At 37.7% G+C, this 12,953-nt stretch overlaps 1 protein-coding gene across 6 annotated transcripts in view; it reads right to left on the reverse strand.

Annotated features, from left to right (window-relative positions):
• Nucleotides 1-12,953, reverse strand: part of LOC143368024 (uncharacterized) — a 113,401-nt gene that overhangs the window by 64,068 nt on the left and 36,380 nt on the right. The gene's annotated exons all lie outside the window — the stretch shown is intronic.

Raw genomic sequence — 12,953 nt, forward strand, 5'->3', positions numbered from 1 at the left:
AGCTAGACCCGTATGTTTCTGCGTCAGAAAGGATGAGCGTGAAGGCATGTGCTAGTGTAGACGTGCCGTTCATGGTGACTGGGCGGCATGCGACCCGACTCGCGAATGCTGGCGAAGGCACACGGCCTGAGCCGATCGTTGTCGGTTTTCTTCTACACACCAAAAAGGGTTTGGAGTCCATTGCATTCAGCGTGGAAGATAAAAGCAGATGAGGTACTTTTCTGAAATCCACGATGTCTAGGATTTTCATGATTGAAATATATTTTAGCTCATATGAAATTAAAGAGGGCTAAGTCCACATATTTCCAGATTCGAAATTGTTTAAAAAATACAAATCATTAAAGTTCCCTGCTTTCGATGATTTTTACGAAACGGCTTCAGAAATGAATTACGGACTTGTGTCGTTTTCTTTTAACCGGGAAGGATGAATCTGTGTCAATGAATTATTTTTGTATCCCGAGGGAGATGTTTGTAACATAAACATAACAGAAATGCTTTTCGCTTGCAAAATTGATGTCCGGTCAGAGTGTAAAAGAATTTGAAAAAATATGTCCTTATTCTTATTCTATGGTCTATTCGCTATCCATTAAGCTTCTTTAATTGGCGGAGATTGAAAAACTGTATATAATTGGGGCGCGGTGACAAACGTCGCGCGATGCGCCTGGTTTCAGGTAGGTGGGAGCGCTTCGTCGAATAGTGGTGCAATAAAAATACCAATGTTTTGTCCACAATATAGCAGTCGTGCTATATTATATTTCATAAAAAGGGATTATTGGGGTCTGGGCTAGGTCTGAACAATAACGTGAATGCCGTTCTTGTTATCGCCCCTGCATTAAAAAGTAACACGAGATTACTCGTGGGGGGTGGCAATACGCCCTGTGGAGGGACGCAGGAAAAAAAGGGTAGTCCACTCACTGCGAATAACCCCACCTGCGTCGTCTTCCCTTTAAATTGGAGGCGGTTCCCTTATCGCTTCTACAGGGTGTCCCACTAAGGAGTGGACAGCGCGATATCTCTTAAAGTATTGTCGATAAAAATATAAAAAAAATAGGAAATTGCATGGTTCGAGGGGGCCCATTTATTAGCGCGAACGAATTTTGTTTTCGATTATTATTTTAAAAGATACGATGGTCAAGTTCGGTTTTTCAAATGGAACTATTTTTTTTTTGAAGACCTGAGTTGATAGTGCGTTCCAAGACAAATTCAATAAGCTTTAATGTATACACTTTATTTCCACTGGTTTTTATGATATTGCGCTTGCAAATTTACTGATTTTCACTGCAAGAAACCCCTCTGGAATGGCAAAAACCGGGGGCGGCCTTACTGGCGCCACGGGTGGCACTGCCTGTTGAAATGGATACTTACCTGCCAAAGGTCTACGCCAGAAATGGCAGGCCCAAAAGCTGGACAATTCTTTTCCGTCAGAAATGCTACTTAGGTAGGTACATCTGCGGTATCGAGAAGCGTATCGTTACTTTTATTTCGCACTTGCTTCTACGCTCGGATGGCCGGTTCTTTTGGGAGGGATGCAAGTTGGATTGGTTAGGTTAGGAGGAGTGAAAGTTGCTAGACTAAATTTCAACCATAGGGAGCAGATTGTATCAGAATCAATCCAACTTGCATCCCTCCCAAAAGAACCGGCCATCCGAGCGTAGAAGCAAGTGCGAAATAAAAGTAACGATGCGCTTCTCGATACCGCAGATGTACCTACCTAAGTAGCATTTCTGACGGAAAAGAATTGTCCAGCTTTTGGGCCTGCGAACCCTGTCGTAGATCTTTGGCAGGTAGGTATCAGTTTCAACAGGCAATGCCACCCGTAGCGCCAGTAAGACCGACCCCGGTCCTTCCTATTCCAGAGGGTTTTCTTCCAGTGAAAATCAGTAATTTTGCAAGCGCAATATCTTAAAAACCAGTGGAAATAAAGTGTATACATTAAAGCTTATTGAATTTGTCTTGGAACGCACTATCAACTCAGGTCTTCAAAAAAAATAGTTCCATTTGAATAACCGAACTTGACCATCGTATCTTTTAAAATAATAATCGAAAACAAAATTCGTTCGCGCTAATAAATGGGCCCCCTCGAACCATGCAATTCCCTATTTTTTTTATATTTTTATCGACAATACTTTAAGAGATATCGCGCTGTCCACTCCTTAGTGGGACACCCTGTATATATATGCGCGCTTCAATTTCAAAAGAAAAGCACGCGTTGACGTATTCCGTGCGAGAGAAGGTGGGTTTGAAGTCCGATTGATCCTAACCTAACCAATCTACCTGGTATCTTACCCAAATCGCCATTGTCGTGAAGCGGCTCACTTCACAGGAATATCTCCTCCCCAAGGCCCATCTTCTCTCGCACGGAATACGTCAATGCGAGCTTTTGGTTTGAAATTCGAACGCGATACTTGACATTCCTTTATTGGCCACAAATCAATTCAGTGCTAAGATTTTCAGCTTCGGTTTTAAGGAATTAGCGGGCGAGACCTGTAGTTGACACAAAAACTTTTATAAGAGGGACATCTTCTGTTAAAAATGTCGTATGAAAATCGGTTTACGATGGAAAATAATAAAAACTTGGTAGAGACTAATTTAAACGAATCAAAGTCGGTAATAGATTAATAGCACATTCGCTAACCAGCACTAGTGATATGAAACATTTTGTTTTAAGTCGACTTCATAGTTTTTTCTTATACAACGCCCGCTAATTCCTTAAAACCGAAGCTGAAAATCTGAGCACTGAATTGATTTGTGGCCAATAAAGGAATGTCAAGTATAAAAAGTGACAGAGGAATCAGTGTTCGAACGGAGAACGAGAATACAATTGGAATTAGCAAAGTTGATTTCACAATCTTTGCGTGAGAATGTTTTTTAATGTTTTTCGTGAATTAAAGAGTTAAAGCTACAATTGGAATTAGCAAAGATGATTTCACAATCTTTGCATGTGAACTTTTTTAATTTTTTCGAAAATTAAAGGTAATTAGCATTTTTCATACATGAGTCATGTTTATGGGGGGTGGGGATTACTGACACCCCAATTACTGCCAGCTAACCTAACACTGTTTATCTCATTTTACGGTTATATCGTCTCATGTACATGAGCAACTACAGCTATGACAGTAATACCAAAATATTTAAAACGCTTGTACCAATCACTGTCGCCCAATTAATCTGCTATTCTTATACAGTGTTCTCGCAAATGGTAAGTATTTGTAAAAAAAAATAAAAGAGGACTTTTACTGTTTTTTATACTGAATATAATACGTTATCTCAATTTTTGATGTTCGCAATATTTTTTTTTTTTTTATTGTTTTCTCCTGTGTTTTAAGCAGGATGGCGTTTCAAGCTTATTTTTGCTTATATTGCCCAACGAACTATAGTCCCAATTTTTTTGTTCTCTCCCCTCTCCTTCGGGTCCCAGCAGCAGCAGCGTACCGGGAGAAAGGTGGTCACCCATCTTTCCCCAGTACACCGCCCCGTGATGCTTAACTTCGGTGATCTAACGAGAACCGGTGTTTTCCATCACGGCTACGGCCGCTGGTGATGTTCGCAATATTCTCCTTGAAATGAGGGTGACCTTCAGTTTTTTAAATGGAATAACAAATTCACCCATATGGTACAATATGATCTTCAAGGCCACACAAGGTTAGGAATGAAATAAATATATTGAAGTATCTATCAAGTAGATTGAGTTTCTTTCTTTCATTTCTACGCTTGTGTGGCCTTGAAGATCATAGTATACCGTATGGGGGAATTTATCTTGAAAGAGCTGTAAGATTCACAATTTTTAAACTTCTGTAAAGCCTTTGAGATACGTTTATATATCACTTAGGACTGCAGCATATCCAAATTTCACCAGTATCCAAAATATTACTCCGAAAAGTGTCCGATTTCTCATGGAATGGCCCACCGATGAATGTTATTATTTACACAGAAACTAATCGTTTTTTCGGGCCCAAGGGCGTCCACCGCAAGCTTGGCTTTTCTCGCTTTTTTCTTGCCGAAGGCGAGAGCGAGTCGGAGGAACTGACCGTTGGCGGGGAGCGGTGCGGAGCGGAAGCAGTTGATGCTGTCTCGCTCTGTCTTTCGGGCGCGTAATATTCCGTTCTTTGAGTGCGCGGCAGAATATCAGTGGCATCCGAGGGACAGAGCGGGACGGGGTGTCTGCGCGCCGCCTGTCTCGTGCCGTTCCTCGCTCGCGTTCGGTCTCTCTGACTCGCTCTTGTGTCATCTCGCTCTCACCTTCGCAGAACAGGAGTGAGCCAGGAATGATCGAGATAGCGCCGAGCTCGCAATTTGTAGGCCAAACCTAGCTTTTAACGTTTAAATTCTGTACTTATTGCGGATCCCCTATCCACGCTCACTGTGGTTAACCACACGGTCCAAAGGTAATCTCAGGTACCGACATCCTTTGTCTACTCGACGTTATATTTATTGTTTCGATGATGCTTTTAGTTTTGAAGTTATAACAGGAAACATTATCACCCATTTTCATCACTGCTTCTGTAATGCTAGACTTTCCGTGCATGCCCCCCAGTACGGTACCGATTGTAAAGACGTATTCTCGTAAAAATGACAAGTCTACTCAACTTTTGACTTTCAGTGACTGAGGATGTCAGAATCACTAACGCTAGCGTACTATTCGTGCCGATACATGGATGGGAACGACGACATTTTTTCCGTCAGAAATAAATGTACACATTTAAAAAGATTTATCTTTTAAAGCTTAGAAAATTCCTTATGCATGGTGAAAAGGTCATTTTAACTAAGACAGTGGTTTCTAACCTGTGGGTCGCGAGGTGTTTTCTGGAGGGGTCGCCGCGGTAATTTTTAGTTGACAATTCTTAACACTTATTTATTTTAGTATGGCTACATTGCTATGTTCTATTAATGATGTAACACTGATTTTTCATAAATGAAAAAAAGGAAAAGTTAGTTACCCATATGCAAGCAGAAGGACGACCATTATATAAAATAAGATAATTAAATATATTAAATAGAGAATTAAAATTTAATATTATATTGTATTAAATTAGAATTATATTCTGAAATACTTACCTTTAAGGTGTTTTTTTATCTTATTAAATTTCCCTTACCTTATGCGAGGGGAGTAGGGGTCGCAAGTTATTTGAATATTATAAAAGGCCGTCGCGACTCAGAAAAGGTTGGAAAACCTTGAACTAAGCACATAAATTTCTTGCAAAAAAATCGTAAAAATTTCGCCCGTTTTGGCCAGACCACGGTGACATAACCCCTTTAAAAAGTACTGCTACTATCGCGATTGAAACAATAAAGTTTTGACAAGACGGTAGATACTCAGGGCTGGGGAAAATTTGAAATAGTTTGAGGCAAAATACTAAAAACTGAAATATTTCTAGAAGCAAATACTGTTTAAAAGTACTATTTCATTTATAATAAAGGTGGGTTTACACCTGACGAGTGACACGACCGAGTCATCTGTTTGCTACTCAGCCGAGTGAAAATCTTGACCCAATGACCGTTTACATGCGAAAATTTTCAAGAAATACGCCCCTGCAATCATATCAGAAATGATAAAAGAATTGGAGGTTGAGTCGAAGAAAAAGATAATAATGTGGACGGGACAATGGTTATTAAGGGGGGATTGTGCCTTATCGAGCCGAAAAACAGGTAATTCTTTGTGAATTTTTGGTGCAAAAACAGTTCGACCAATTAATTTACAGAGAGATAAATACAGAGAGAGCGTTGAAAAACAATCGGGTGACCCTGGCGTTGACGAAAAGTACTGTAAGGATTATCCGAAACACAAAAAGAAAATAAGATTCTTAAACTATTTGAATGTGGCTATGGGTGGTAGTAGATGCATTAAGAAAAATAAAAAAATGTTAAAATGGCAGCCTTTTGGAACAGATGAAGCGCCCTGGTTTGAGTTTCAGAAAGGTTTTGCCCCAAAATCGGGATAACTTCTTTAAATAAAAAAGGAACGTTAACAGATACGGCAATAAATCTACTACCACCCATAGCAACCTTCATATAGTTTAAAAATCTCTTTTTCTTTTTGTGTTTCGGATAACCCTTACAGTACTTTTCGTCAACGCCCAGGGCTATCCGATTATTCTTCAACACTCTCTCTGTATCTGCCATGTTTTTTTTCACTGTCACACAAAAATTCAGACCAATAGTTTAAGATACAATAAAACAGCCTGCCAATCCTCAAATTAATTTGTCGAAACATTTTTGTAAAAAAAATCATAAAAAATTACCTATTTTTCGGCACAACAAGGCGCAATACCCCTTTAAGGAGGAATAGTCGTGGAGTCTCAGCCGGTTTTCTGAGAGAATTAAAAACAGAAGATGCAACAGAATATAGATTATGCATGCGAATGAACCTAGAACAATTTGATCGTTTATTGGAAAATGTAGCTGGCAAAATTAAAAAAACCGGACACTATTTTGAGAGAGGCCATACCAGCCAAAATTAAATTACAAATTACACTATCATTTTTGGCAACAGGGCACAGTTTTCATACCGTACAACACCTTTTTCGAGTGTTTAAACCAGCCATGGCTGCATTTGTTCCGGAAGTGCTAGACACCATATATGAACAATATCGATACATGCCGCTTCACGTGTATGTTTATTTTTATACAGCGGTGCACAGTGTTCGATGGGAAAAGGGAAATGGGCAAAAATTAATAACTTCTCTCTGGAGTAAAATTTTTTAAAATAAATTTCATATTTGTTTATAAAAGGACTTTTTTATACATCTTTGATGTTATAAGTTTTTTAATTTTATCTTTTTTAATGCATGTAAGATAAATGCGTGCAATAAGGCCCAGCAGGTAATATTGCTTTTATTACATGCGATATGTCATTCGATGATGTTTCCGCGTCAACATAACATTTACCGGTTGTAAATTTAACAACTGGTTCCCTCTCAACTTTCATTGCACGAATTATAAAATTATATCTTTTTCTGGATTTATGTTGGGAGTCCTCATCATCTCACTGTACAACTACAGAGAAAAAGTTTGAGAACAGAAGAATGTGTAGACTAAACTTCTTATCGCTTAACGGAACGTACAAGTAGACTCTACACTACGCGGCGGTCGCAGCACGGGCCTGAGCGGCGAACGTCTTAATAATGATTTTGACTTTTTTCTTTTTCAGGCAAATTCTGGCAGCTGAAATTGATATTAATATACATTTTAATGTTCCCTAAAATAATATACCAAAAATCACGGAGGTACATTTTGTTACTTTTTTTAAAAGTCCCCTTGAAGTTGATAAACATTTAACATAAAAAATTCGTACAAATTGTTAGTATTGTAAAAAACTGGCTTGGCAGTTTTGAAGTTATGACAGTATTACACACAACTTATAAAAATCAAATGAAAAGCATAAACATTCCGCCAATGGCACGTGTTTGAAAAAATGCACCAAGATTTGGAATAAATTTCTAGTGCCATTTTTTACAAGAAGTTGGTAAATTCAGCGAAAGTTGTGGGTAGCATTAAAACCAACGTTCCTTTATTAACATTTTAAGATACAGGAATTTGTGGATCGAACAATTCAGATTCTTGATTTTGTACATTACATCGAACACTGTGCGGTGATTTCAAATTCCATAAACACTCATGTGATTTATGTAAATTAATAAATTTAACTGTTTTTTCACAGTTTCACTTCATCCCTATTATTTTTTTTTATAAATTAAAAAGTACGAACTGTAACAACTTAATTAACAAGAAGGTAAGTTCGTGTAATATGGCCCAGCAGGTAATAAGGCCCACCTGTAATTTATCCTTGGTAGGTCAATCCACAATCTTGTTAATGCCATCCATTGCTTTTAATATATACGAAATGTCACTCGGAGAACCCCCACGTGATTAATATAACATTTACCGGCTGCAAAATCAACAAATGTTTCCTCCGCAACTAGTGTTGCTGCAGTTATAAGAATTACGTTGGTTTCTTGGCTTTGTATTAGGAGTACGCATTATCCAATTACTGTACAACTATAGGTATGTATAAGTATATATGTTGGCAACATATTTCCAAAAAATTGAGGATTTTGTAAGGTGCACGTTTAGCATACAACCTCGGCAACGAGGAAGTGACAAATCAGATAATAAGGCCCACCAAAATATTAAGTGGGCTTTAAGGCTCAGGAAGTAACCAGAGACCTCTTCCAAAGCAGGACCGATATTGAGAAGAGCTTCAAAGCACGTACCACTTCAACCGGAAGAAAAAAGACAAGAGTGTGTGAACAAGAGCCCATGCCATCCACCTCCAGAGAAAACGTGGACGGTAACTCTGCAGACAGTTGGATTTGCAAAATATGCCGAAATGCATTTAAGACAAATATGCGACAGTGTGTCATGTGTCTCACCTGGATACACGAGGAATGCGTTGCGCTCACCCCTGAGGTCGAAGACGTCTTTGTTTGCCCGAATTGTACATATTAAATAGGTGGGCCTTATTACCTGTACTATAGGAAATAAGGCCCGTTTACAAGATTTATAAAATAATTATTAAATAAGTATTTGTTGTGTTCATATATTGTTACAAATATTACAGTGTATAGTTTAATGTCCATAGATTTCTATAAAAAAAAAGTTATCAAAAATATGTACAAGCTTTTTTAAAAAAACATATACAGGGTGTCCCACTAAGGAGTGGACAGCGCGATATCTCTTAAAGTATTGTCGATAAAAATATAAAAAAAATAGGGAATTGCATGGTTCGAGGGGGCCCATTTATTAGCGCGAACGAATTTTGTTTCCGATTATTATTTTAAAAGATACGATGGTCAAGTTCGGTTTTTCAAATGGAACTATTTTTTTTGAAGACCTGAGTTGATAGTGCGTTCCAAGACAAATTCAATAAGCTTTAATGTATACACTTTATTTCCACTGGTTTTTAAGATATTGCGCTTGCAAATTTACTGATTTTCACTGCAAGAAACCCCTCTGGAATGGCAAAAACCGGGGGCGGACTTACTGGCCCCACGGGTGGCACTGCCTGTTGAAATGGATACTTACCTGCCAAAGGTCTACGCCAGAGATGGCAGGCCCAAAGGCTGGACAATTCTTTTCCGTCAGAAATGCTACTTAGGTAGGTATCGTTACTTTTATTTCGCACTTACTTCTACGCTCGGATGGCCGGTTCTTTTGGGAGGGATTCAAGTTGGATTGGTTAGGTTAGGAGGAGTGAAAGTTGCTAGACTAAATTTCAACCATAGGGAGCAGATTGTATCAGAACTAATCCAACTTGCATCCCTCCCAAAAGAACCGGCCATCCGAGCGTAGAAGCAAGTGCGAAATAAAAGTAACGATGCGCTTCTCGATACCGCAGATGTACCTACCTAAGCAGCATTTCTGACGGAAAAGAATTGTCCAGCCTTTGGGCCTGCCATTTCTGGCGTAGACCTTTGGCAGGTAAGTATCCATTTCAACAGGCAGTGCCACCCGTGGCGTCAGTAAGACCGCCCCCGGTTTTTGCCATTCCAGAGGGGTTTCTTGCAGTGAAAATCAGTAAATTTGCAAGCGCAATATCTTAAAAACCAGTGGAAATAAAGTGTATACATTAAAGCTTATTGAATTTGTCTTGGAACGCACTATCAACTCAGGTCTTCAAAAAAAATAGTTCCATTTGAAAAACCGAACTTGACCATCGTATCTTTTAAAATAATAATCGAAAACAAAATTCGTTCGCGCTAATAAATGGGCCCCCTCGAACCATGCAATTCCCTATTTTTTTTATATTTTTATCGACAATACTATAAGAGATATCGCGCTGTCCACTCCTTAGTGGGACACCCTGTAGAACCTTAAGTACAGCCTTATTACCCGAATTTACCTTACTTTGAAAACCGAAAAAAGACGTGTCCTCTTTAATTTTTTTTAAAGACACTCATACTTCTATTAAATGTTATTGCTTGGCGGTTTAAAAGTACATATATTGGGCAATATTTGAGAATTATATTGAATAGAGCCTCATGATTCCCCAATTCATGCACGTACAACACATCTGGGAAACCAAACTAAAATATTTTTGAATCTACATCAGTGTAGTTTCAGTTAAGCCTGCGAAAGTTTTGGTAAAATAATATTTACTATGTTTTTCACTTCAAAATGTACTCATTTCTTATCGAAATTGTAAAACATTTTGTTTTAATGTCCAGCATTTTCCCAAAAATTGTTATGATTTAATTTCCGTAAGCTTAACTGAAACTACACTAATACAAATTCAAAAAATGTTTTAGTTCTGTTTCCCAGATGAGCTGAACGTGAAAAAATGGGGAAATTATGAGGCTCTGTTCGCCGCGCAGCATTCTACAACGTCTTTTCTATTGCGATTAAATATGTATAGTTAGTGATATAAAATAATCTGAAATATTGACCAATATATGCAACATTTAACCCCCAATCAATAACATATCAAAGTAGTATGCGTGTCTCAAAAATAATTGACAAAGAACACGCTTTTTTGGTCTTCAATGTGTTGTTCCCTCTTAAGCCATTACACAGTACAACAAATTTTGACTTTTTTCGGACTTGTAACATTCAATAGCCGTTTCTTATAGGTTTCCGTGCCTTGGAAACGAATCCGCAACCCGTTTATCGCCATCACCCTCAGTTTTTGAGAAAATCGATTTTGAAAAAAATTTACAACTTTGTGCATCTTTTGTATCGATACGGTAATAGTTATTCGATTGTTCGTTGCGTCAAATTATTTTATGAACCGTCCCGAATACAACAGTATAAGTTATTATTGCATTATGAACATTGAAATATGTTTAAACAACGATCAAAGGGAAAAGGACACCCGAAATGCACCAATTTTTGCAGATATCTTTCAATTTATTTCCAAAACTAAGGGTCTTGGACAAAATCTGACCATTCCACGCGATGCAGCAGACATTTTTCCTTCGGAAAGCATTAACAGAAATGGTAAGTCACGTTTTGTTTTCAATACAGAAGCGAAATAGTTTGGCAAAACGCGCGGAGCCGACAGTGGTTTTCAACGGCGGCGCGCGATCCACTGCCGCTCACAAGGGAAGATCCCAAAGCCGAAAATTCAGAAAATTCTGTAACTTTGTGAATGTGTAGGGGATTTCCTCCTTATTACAAGGCCATTTTTGTTTGCTGCCCAAATTCACTCGAAGGGGGTGAAATTAACCCTCGAAAATTCGGCTATTTTCCAATTTTGTGTTATAACTCGTGAACTGTAAAATATTTTTTTTACCAAATAATAGATCTGATTAAAAGAAGTAACTTTTATCTGGAAACTTTTTTTCTATCTCTTACATTTGGCGAGTTATAACACAAAATTGGAAAATAGCCGAATTTTCGAGGGTTAATTTCACCCCCTTCGAGTGAATTTGGGCAGCAAACAAAAATGGCCTTGTAATAAGGAGGAAATCCCCTACATATTCACAAAGTTTCAGAATTTTCTGAATTTTCGACTTAGTTTTGGAAATAAATTGAAAGATATCTACAAAAATTGGTGCATTTCGGGTGTCCTTTTCCCTTTAATAGTTTGCCGCAACGAACAATCGAATAACTATTACCGTTTCGACACAAAAGATGCACAAAGTTGAAAATTTGCAGTTTTTTTCAAAATCGATTTTCTCACAAACTGAGGGTGATGGCGACAAACGGGTTGCGGATTCGTTTCCAGGGCCCGAAATCCTATAAGAAACGGCTATTAAATGTTATAAGTCCAGATGGCTGTTGTACTGTGTTATTTTATTAAAGCACATATAATTTACAGGTCTAGTATTTCATTAGTTTTTCTTACCTTAATGTGATCCTTCAGGTAGTCATATATACCGTCTAGAACTTCAGGAACAAATTAAGAGATGGCTGGTCTAAACCACAATTCGAGTATTCAAACACTCGAAAAAAGTATTGTAGACAACGAAAACTGCTTCCTGTTGCCAAAAATGACAAAGTAATTTGTAACTTAATTCTGGCTGTTATGGCATTTCTTCATATTAGCTATAATTCCTTTCCAATTTAATAATTTGTATCTATTCCAAGTACTAATTTTCCATAAAAATGGACTACTGTTATAAGGTTATGTTGTGAAATGAACACACACGGATTTATTTATAACAGAAAGACTGCTATAATCATGGAAACGATGAATTTTAGGTAACTACATCATTAACAAGTGGTAGTACCATACAGAGTCAAATCACGCATTTTTGGTTTTACGGAATAAAAGTGACCGAAATTACCCAGCTTACCCCGACTATTTCATTTAATGCTTAACTGAAATACTAATTAAAAATACTATTTCATTAAATGCTTAAATCATGAGCAAATGTTATTTACTATTTACACTCGGATTCGAATATAGAAAATAGGGGATCGAAAATAGGAGATACAAATCTCAAATCCAAACAGATCTCCCAAATATTGCTCGGTACCTTCTGAAGTGGCAACATACACCTAGGATATGTATCGTATAAATTATAGACTATTATACCCATCTACCAATATTCGTGGCCAAAAGGCGTGTGAGTTGCGTTATTGAACATACGATATTTGTGCCAATATCCCCGAATGTTCTAACGATTATATTTCTAATCGCTGCAAATTATATTGAAACTGTTCTGAGTTACCTACATTAGTAACCTTTACTGTGTCCGGTATTAGGTGCCACTTAATGATCTCTCAAAGTGTAACGTTAACTAATGTGACTATTATGAAAATGTTGATTTTTTTGTTACTTTATTTTGATTTCTAATATTGTTAACTTATAAATAACGCAGAATAAAAAGAATAAAATATTTTTTTGTTTTTCTTAAAGAAAAACCTTAAGCGTCCGGCACGGGGGGAACTCTCCCTATGCGCTAAGTACGTGCCACGTGGATAGTTACAAACAAACATGAAGCGCTTATACGATGCTCCGAATGCAACAAGACATTCATTTCAAACATTTTTTAGAGCTACTATTCTTATAG

The sequence above is a fragment of the Andrena cerasifolii genome, chromosome 4 (genome assembly GCF_050908995.1).
Source record: "Andrena cerasifolii isolate SP2316 chromosome 4, iyAndCera1_principal, whole genome shotgun sequence".
Lineage (NCBI taxonomy): Eukaryota > Metazoa > Arthropoda > Insecta > Hymenoptera > Andrenidae > Andrena > Andrena cerasifolii.